The sequence below is a fragment of the Lactuca sativa genome, chromosome 5, assembly GCF_002870075.4.
Source record: "Lactuca sativa cultivar Salinas chromosome 5, Lsat_Salinas_v11, whole genome shotgun sequence".
Taxonomy (NCBI): Eukaryota; Viridiplantae; Streptophyta; class Magnoliopsida; order Asterales; family Asteraceae; genus Lactuca; species Lactuca sativa.
This window is the reverse complement of record NC_056627.2, coordinates 181,915,453-181,924,047: the sequence shown is the minus strand read 5'-3', so window position 1 is coordinate 181,924,047 and position 8,595 is coordinate 181,915,453. Positions and strand designations below refer to the sequence as shown.

The 8,595-nt window shown below is 32.1% G+C and overlaps 1 long non-coding RNA gene across 1 annotated transcript; it reads right to left on the bottom strand.

Annotated features, from left to right (window-relative positions):
- Positions 1 to 1,286: 1,286 nt before the first annotated feature.
- On the bottom strand, positions 1,287 to 3,530 carry LOC111897650 (uncharacterized). The gene is made up of 3 exons (XR_008224431.1): positions 2,335 to 3,530; positions 2,128 to 2,200; positions 1,287 to 1,601 (listed from the first exon to the last, which is right to left on the bottom strand). It is a non-coding gene; the product is annotated as an uncharacterized LOC111897650 (long non-coding RNA).
- Positions 3,531 to 8,595: the final 5,065 nt, after the last annotated feature.

The following is an 8,595-nucleotide window of genomic DNA, read 5'->3' as shown; positions in this document are numbered from 1 at the left end:
GAGTTAGATATATGTCATGTTCTTTGTTAAACACCATACCTTCACTTTAATTAAGCTACAAAAACTTTATGTAGAGCCAAAAGGCCTAGCATTCAGAGTAAAAGCTTCCCCATAAGATAAATTTTTTAGCCTACCCAAGAAAGCAAAGACATGGTGCACTTACCATTATAAATTTCGTAAATAGTTGGCATCGTAAAGCATTTATTCACTTCCATGGTTTAAGCTCAACAAATGTCTCATGTTCTACTACTTTATGAGAACTAGGTTATAATGTTGAAAAAAAGTTTATGTTATAGTATCCTTGTTGTAGTTCCTAAATTATTAGTAACCTTTTACTTAGTTCCTAAATTATTAGTGAACTTTTATTTAGTGGAGCAAACTTGAGAAGTGGAACTACATATATATTATGGTTTTTGTTGCTTATATTTTATTGGCTATTGTTGTGTTGGTATCCGTTAAGTCAAACCTAGCCTATGCTATTGTGTTGTTTACACTAAGTGTAAACAAAAAGAAAACAAGCAAGCAAGACAACTTTCATGTCGTACCGTGTTTGTCGTGTTCTAATTGATTCTTTTTCATGAATAAACTCGACATTCTGTCTTGTCGTGTTCATGTTATATAAATCCTTTTCATGTCGTGTCAGAAATATTTTATATCCCTAAAAACCATTATGTTATTCTTTTGTATGATGAGACAGTTTTATGTTATGTTTTGTACAATAAAATTATCTTCCCTTTTATTCCCCGTATTTATCTGTAAATATAATATTTATAGCATATTCATCATTTATGCAATTGGAGTACGCTTAGCAACACAATAATAGCAGCTTGAACAAGCCAAAAATCTTGAGATATGCCTAGGCCTATCCCATGCTATTATGCTTCCCAATTATATATATATATATATATATATATATATATATATATATATATATATATATATATATATATATATATGAGATTAGGATAGAGTTTGTAATGGAAACTTTACGATGAACTATTAACGGAAACTTCATGATGGATCAACAACAGACATATAGTGACAGTCAGTGATAGAGTATGGAAAACTATTTCAATTGATGAGCAACATGGGTAAATTCATAGCTATTTTGTATCAAATTTGTCGCTGATTTCAAAAAAAGTAATTACAGCACGTTATATAGTTTTTGCGAATTCATCACTAAATTTGTACAAACATATTGTGACCATTCATCAATAATGGTTATTTTTTACCGCGGGCGGCAACCAGGATGAAAACTGATTTCCTAATAATGTATGAATGTGAAATTGCCAGAAAAATCAATAATCTCATGGAAAAAAGATCAAGATCAATCATATAATGATAAATATGTAGCCTTTTTCAAAACCCTTATGAAGCATTAGAAACAAATTTCAATTGCCATGTTTTCCTGGTGATTCCAAAAATAGTTGTCCACTGCTTGTCTACTCTCTTCGAGCAAAAGTGAGCATCACACAGAAGTTCTCGGAAGAACATCCTTTGGTTATTTTTCTCTCTGAAGCAACAATAGCCATCCATTGCTTCACCACATCAAGGAGCTTCATTTCTGGGGCAAGAAGATTCCCATTCATGAATATACCAACCTGTTCAGATTATTAAAAATATAAGTCATTAAAGGAAATATTTTTGTAAAACAAAATCACAAAACAAAGAACAAATACATACGCATGGCCATTAGATGTACTTGTTCTATTGGCAAAGTCTAACCAAAACTGTTGTTTTTTTAGTCAACCAAAACTCACGTTGCGGTATGTAGTTAAAGGTTGCATGGTTTAATGTTAATGCAAGAACAATTAAGAAAAGCAAGACATACTCTCTTAACAGTTTAATGCTTTTTATTTATTAAATTTACATGGGGACAATATCCGTCTGCCTATGCAATAGTGTTTAGTATACCAATTTCTGCATCATGCACTGAAAGCTCCATGTTTCAATGGATTTTTTCCTCTCATCACTTCAAAAGGGGTTTACATTTACTACATTATATATGTTTAAAAATCTCTAACTAAAATCAACTCAGTGGAGATCACGAGAAAAGAACGACACTTCTTTGATGAACAAAATCAATAGTTATATCTAGTTAACTGAATCATAGAAAAAAGAACATACCTCCTGTTGGCAAACATGCTTAACTTGCAACACGATATACTTCATGAGAACAGACACATATGGATGAAAATTCCTATCCATATAAGAATAACTTGTTAATCAGTATATGCAATTACAAATACCAGAAAAAAGATTGTCAATAATTTATATCCTACTGAACAGACATTATATAAACAATCGTTATACTGAAAATGCAGATGTACTTACGTATGGTTCCACTAGTAGTTGCAGAATGTTCTTTCTGTTCCTAGAGAGTCAAAGACAACAAAATATAAAGATAAGATAGTAAAGATAGTACTAGCTATACATTTAAATTTAAAGGGAAGCTTTAAAGCTCAATAATCAATAATCACGGAAGGAGTTAATTAAACTGAACCAAACAGAAAGGTTCAAAGATAAGATAGTGAAGATACTATTAGCTATAAGATTAAATTTAAAAGGAAGCTTTATAGCACAATGATCGCAGGAAGGAGTTAAACTGAACCAAGGAAAATGCTGCTTTTTTGCTGGATTCAAATGTATTCCAGAGTCAACCACATCTTGTGGACAAATCATTTTCCAACAAGAAAATAAAGTTCAACAACATTTTTCAGTTTATTTCTCATGTTTGGTTTCTTGTTTTCTATCCTATATTTTATAGTTGTTTTATTTTTGGATTTGATGTATATCATGGCATTTTAATGAACAGGAATTGGGACTTTGGTGGTGAACGAAAAGTTAACCCTTTAGTATGGTATCTCAATGACATAGACACACAAATCGTTGAGTTTCACTGGTAACGGATTAACTTTCTTCTTCCCCTTGTTGGTGTTTATAGATTGTGTGGACAAATGAAGCTATTATATAATTAGATTCAGGGATCTAGTCATTGTATTCTGAAGAATATATAGTATCTCAAAATTATACCAATGACAATTTCCTTAAATAGTCCAATAACCAACAACAAGAGAAAGGAGGAATGAGAAAATTAATGAGTTACCAGTTAAACGAAAGATTTGTGGGAGTCTATGCCATTAAAGATTAATATCAGTTCACCATCAAAGTCATACTTCATGTCCATGAAAATGCCATGATATTCACCAAATCCAAAAATAAAACATCTATGAAAGTGAGGACAGAAATCAAGAAATCAATGAGGAGAAATAAACAGAAAAAAGCGACTTAACATTCTTGTGGGAAAACAATTTGTCTACATGAAGTGGTTGACCCTCTGAATCAGACCAACAATTTGCAATCATAATGGAAAAACCGAAATTTGAGATTCTTCAACCATCTGGAAGATCCAGATAATCAGAAAAGAAGGCAAAATGTTCGGTAATCGAGAAGACTATGGGGGCAGAGATGGAATATATATAGAAATAAAAAAGCGATGGCGAGATTTCAGCAGACAGTCAGATGTGTGATCCGACGGAAAAGATAGGATAGGGTTTTCATGTCAACGACTAGGGTTAAATACTAACCGATCCCTAGACCAATACTCTCTTAAGGAGCCCAATGTAATTGACCAGAAAGCCCATATGACTTCTAGTCTTTGACTCTTCATAGAAGCTAAGATAGGGCTGTCATGTACGCTAGTAAGTTATTTTTTGTTATAATTTTATAAATAGATAATGATTTAAAAGGCTAATATATTTTTAGATTTGTACATGTTTAGTCATTGGATTTCTTTTTTGTCTATATTTTTTCATTGAATTTGTTGAACTGTTAAAAAAAAACATCTTTATCGCCTGATAGCTATCAGAGGTTTAGCTAGTTTCCGAAGGCTCCGGCACGTCTCCGGCCAAAAATACCAAAAAACTTAGATTTATGTGTTTTTCCTCTAGAAAGTCTTAAACCCAAATTAAACATCTTCAAGAACATGATCAAACGAGTTCATCATAAACGATTTCAGATTTGTGCGTGAGTGTGTGTGTGTGTGTTAGATCTGAACAAATTTCAAACATAAACCCATATGTGTGTTCGACTTTCAAACTCAAGAACCCAAACCTAGAAATCAATACAAAACGCTCATAACTCACATGCTCGAGATCTAGAATTCCTTTTAGATGAGCAAAGGTGTTCCAAGCACAAACAGATCCAACAACATATACATGTCAAAGCCTCTGACAAGATTTTCGCTTACATATAAAAAGAATTATAACTAAATAAAATGCAAAGGGAAAAAAAGGCAACCTACTAAACAAAAGCAATGACGTGCAAAATAGTTAAAAATCATACGTACTATACTAATGTATCATGCATTAGAAGCATCAATGACCTTTCAATTTTAAACATAATATAATTAATCTATTAACTTAAAATATGTTTTTCAACGCAAAATATTATTTTATTATTGGTAGAATTTTAAAATGACAATTATAATGCATGCACTTGTTTGTTAATTTACATGTCAGTTTAAATCCAATAAGTAAATCAAAATTTTAAAAACTTAGAAAGTATTTCAAATATTATTTTCAAAATATTTAAGAATGTTTACATATTAAATGTAAAACGAAAATACAAATTAAATAAAAAATATAAAAAATTACTTTTTATTATAATTTAATTTTTTCAAAATAAGTGGTTTTTAAATAACTAATACAAAAAATTAAGTTGTGGTAACTTACAAACGATGAAAAACTTATATTGTATAAACTTACAAACAATGGTTAGATTAGGAGATGGTCAAGTCTTAGGCCAACCCAATTTATGCTCAACTAGTTAGGGTTAAGTTGTATACGCTTAAGGGGCTAGGTTGTATGTGCTTTAAAGACCTTGCAAGATATCCTAGCCCATGACTAGTCAGGACTGTACTGGGTTAGACTAAGCCTAACCTAATTGTTCACTGACTATAGGAGCTTGATCCCACTTCGTAGGGCACAGTCACTGAGACAGTTCCTGTCCAATATTACCAAAACGGTAAAAAACTTTGGTTTTTGTCCATATTTAGGTAACCATGTTTTTTATACACATTTGACTAATAAACTTGTTGGACCTGTTCATAACAGTGTAATATTACTGTAATTACTGGTAGGGGTGTCAAAAAAACCCGAACCCGATCAACCCGACCCAACCTGAACCCGAATAAGGTAATTAGGGTCGGGTTTAATAAGGTTAGAACTCTTAAGCGGGTTATTCGGGTTAACCCGACTAACCCGAATTATTATTAGGGTCGGGTTTAGTGTTGATTTTTTCAAAACAATTCGGGTTTCGAGTCAACCCGAATAACCCGATTAAGAATATATTACCATTTTTTTTACAGCGTTGAATGACATGAATTCAAGATCCCATGAGATTTTACAACTAATACATATTTCTTATTTAAACAAACCAGATAGTAAAATTACTATGTATAGAGATGTATAAAATGACATAACTTTCCTCTCTTCTTAATGTAGTACGGTTGTGTTGTAACAGTTTTACGAATTTTATTCATTGTTTACATTACTAATATGATAAAAGAAACTCCAAAAATTCATTTAGTATACCAACTTTACAATTTAAGTCCCTATACATGTGGATTATGTATTAAAATAGCACAACATAAATTCATCTTATATTTCAACCTCAACCCGACTAACCCGATTAACCCGACCCTACATACCCGAAACCCGATTAACCTCAACCCGACTAACCCGTATCTTATTAGGGTCAAGTTTCGGGTGAATATTTTTTCTAAAAAAACCCGACTAACCCGACCCATTTAACCCGAAACCCGATCGGGTAACCCGATTAACAGGCCTAATTATTGATCATATTACCCTATTTTAAACAAGCCAAACAAGTTCAATAGTCAAATGTGAACGAAAAAAAAAAACACAATTACCTAAATGTGGACAAAGACCAAAGTTCGTTACCTTTCTAGGTCATTAACCCATATAAAAAACCTAAATTGAAATGTCAAATTAACTAAAAATATCAAAAAAAAGTATTACTATTTTAATTAAAAATTCTCCAGATAAGTATTGTAGATAAATGACCATTAATAATAGGTAAGGATAAAAAAAGTTATAGATAAAATTATATTATCTTACAAATAATAATTAATATTCTAAGCGGTCATCATAATCGAATTAAACAAAATGACAAATAACTTTTTGTCTTAAGTGATAAAACTAAGAGTAAATTGAGAAATATAAGTAACTTATTCATAGGCAAGTTGCGGCCTCAGGCGAGTAACTAATATGATTCTAATAGATGTTTATCGTTCAAATTAGTTATAATTTAATGTATCAATTTTGTATAAGAATTATCAATTTACTGTTAGTGTCAATAACATAATTATTTCCAGTAGCATATATTTACCAAAAGTGTAACTACATACTTTTATTATATGCAACATGTAGATATCCACCTAGTTTATTGTAAACTTGTCTAAACAATACACGCACAAGTTTTGAGTTGGAGGAAATTAATGACTTAGTGGTGGTGCTAATTGATGAATTCTAGAGTGCATTTATTCAAGAGTTATGTGATAAGTATCGATCCATCACAACGATGTTATAGGCCTTGAAACAGAATGAAGCTTCGTATAAGATATGTATTTCCCACTTCGACTTATCAAGGTAATCAATAAAGCAAATGGTGCAAGAGATCATTTTTTTATAAGGATTGTCAAAATTGTACAAGCCTATCATAGAAATAAATTCAACCACAAATAACTTTAAGCAACAATTGTAATTTGGCCTAAAGATATTGAATTTCATTGTCGAATACGTTTGGTCAATCACTTCACATATTTTTTTGAGATGGGAAATCTAAGCTACTCATACAACGATTGGGAAGCTGATCTGAAAGATTATTGAGACGAGCACAATAATCCGACATGTTGGAGAACTCAGAGAGGCGAATTTTATTGAACTGTTCTTTGAGATAAACAACCCTGGTAGTTTTGTTGTCTTGGTAAATTTCCTAAAGACGGGTCCAAAGCAGACGAGCAGCTGCATTGAGTTTCATGATCGATTGGAGTAACTTAATGGATATGGTGTTGTAAATCCATGATTTTACAATAGCATCAAGACGATTCCATGTTTCTTCGTTTATGCATGCTGGCCGCGGAGTGTTCGGATCAATGTGATCAAGAAGATTGTAAGCACATGTGTGGATGTGAAACAGTACCCACGAAGCATATTGATCGTCGGTTTGATTCAGAATGAGAGGGACGCCATTCTTAATGTTAGTGACAGTGAATGTCGGGTGGTTAGTTTCATGCAAGAATCAGAAGATTCGCCTGGTGCTACAATGTTTTATGAGACGGATGTTGGAGAAGAAGAGGGCAGCGATGGCTAGGGCTAGGGCAAGGCTCTGATACCATAAAGAATGGTATTCTCTATTGATTCTTCTCATTATACAAAATCAATTACGAATAGAGAACCATTCCTGTAAATAAGGAAAGGATATACATTGAAAGGATAAAATCAAATACAAAAATATAGAAGGTATATATTGTCTAAGAACATTGATCGTTGACTTTTTGACCCTGTTGACTTATGGTCAAATTGCTAGTTCTAAAGTGTAGACTAAGGTGTGACCTTGTGTGATTCGATAAGTGGGTTGTAACACCTATTTCGTGAGGTTAAGCTGGGATTTGTATGACTTTGTGAGAGAGGTGAGTCTTCTCACTATACTGTGTAAGATGCTAGCTGTCTTTGTGACTCTTGCATGTATGTTGGACGGGCTCATTTGTATGTTGGGTACGACCCGTATGTATGCTATGCGGGGCTCGTTATGATTGGTGGGGCCAAATATGTGGGCAGGATTCGAGGTTACGTATGGTATGTGGTATTTTGATAGACTACCTAAACTTTGTGCTTACAGTTGTGTGGTCAAAACATTTCAGGTTCCTCTGGTTCCAAAGGGAAAGGTCTATCGTGATCGCACAACATCCCCTTGATTTTTATTCCTCATTGTTATTTGAATTTACTCTGATGTTGACGATATTTATATTGTGGTTGGTTTTGGAACATTTGGTTGTATCTTTTTGGGTGTTTTAAAAATGAAATTTTAGCGATATTTTTGGCTCGTTACAACCAAATTGCAATTGAAATTAAACTGTGTTTGTATTTATCTGACTTTGTCCTTTCTAGCTGTGGAATTTACTAGCAAATGCTTAGGAGAGAAGTTTATGATTATGATATGTTATGAATAAGTTATTGTATGTTTAGTTTTGATTTTTTTATTGTGTTTATATCTTTGATATAGTTATTTAATAAGTTTAGTCAGTTATTTTATAAAAAATAATACATAAAAAATAAGGAAATGATCATTTTTATCATTCTGCACAACAATTAAGATGTTTCAACTAAACAACATTTTAAAATTCAGATCTTCAAAATTTAGACTCTTAGAAATTCAGACCTTTTATAAATTCAAATCTTAAAAATTTAGAACTTGTCAATGAGCCCTAACTCCGATGTAAGTTATTTTCAAAGATCATTGCTAGTTGGTTACTCAAAAACAATGTAACCATTATTAGTTTTAAAAGTCTAA